The following is a 463-nucleotide window of genomic DNA, read 5'->3' as shown; positions in this document are numbered from 1 at the left end:
CATGACGGATGGATTTGAATCATCATTTCATTTCCTCTCTTTCATATTTAAATAACCTGAAACATGTCAGCTCCATTCAATGATTACTAAAGATAGTAAAACAGTAACCTGGCCTGACTTCATGTGACCGCAGATAGTAAGTGACTGATTTTTTAACAGCCAGTAACAAGGGGTCATGGGATTTTTACTGCTGGAGATGAATTTCAAGTTGCAATGAATGAGTCTGTGCTGAAACACAGGCAGCACTCTTACCCAGAGACAGAGGGAGGGAGGGAGAGAGGAAGAGAGAGAGAGGAAGAGACTGCACTTACAGCATACAGAAAGAGGTAGAGAAAGAGTTTGAGCGAAGAGAGCGTGAAGAGGCTGAGTGTGACAGCACCAAATGAGAGGAGGAGGAGGAGGAGGAGGGACCGAGTGGCAGGGACAAGGGAGGGAGAAACCGAGAGGGGGACGAACCAAGAGT

The sequence above is a fragment of the Pagrus pagrus genome (genome assembly GCF_965226575.1).
Source record: "Pagrus pagrus genome assembly, chromosome: 1".
NCBI classification, from domain to species: Eukaryota; Metazoa; Chordata; class Actinopteri; order Spariformes; family Sparidae; genus Pagrus; species Pagrus pagrus.
The sequence above is the reverse complement of the archived record's forward strand: the minus strand, read 5'-3'. Positions refer to the sequence as shown.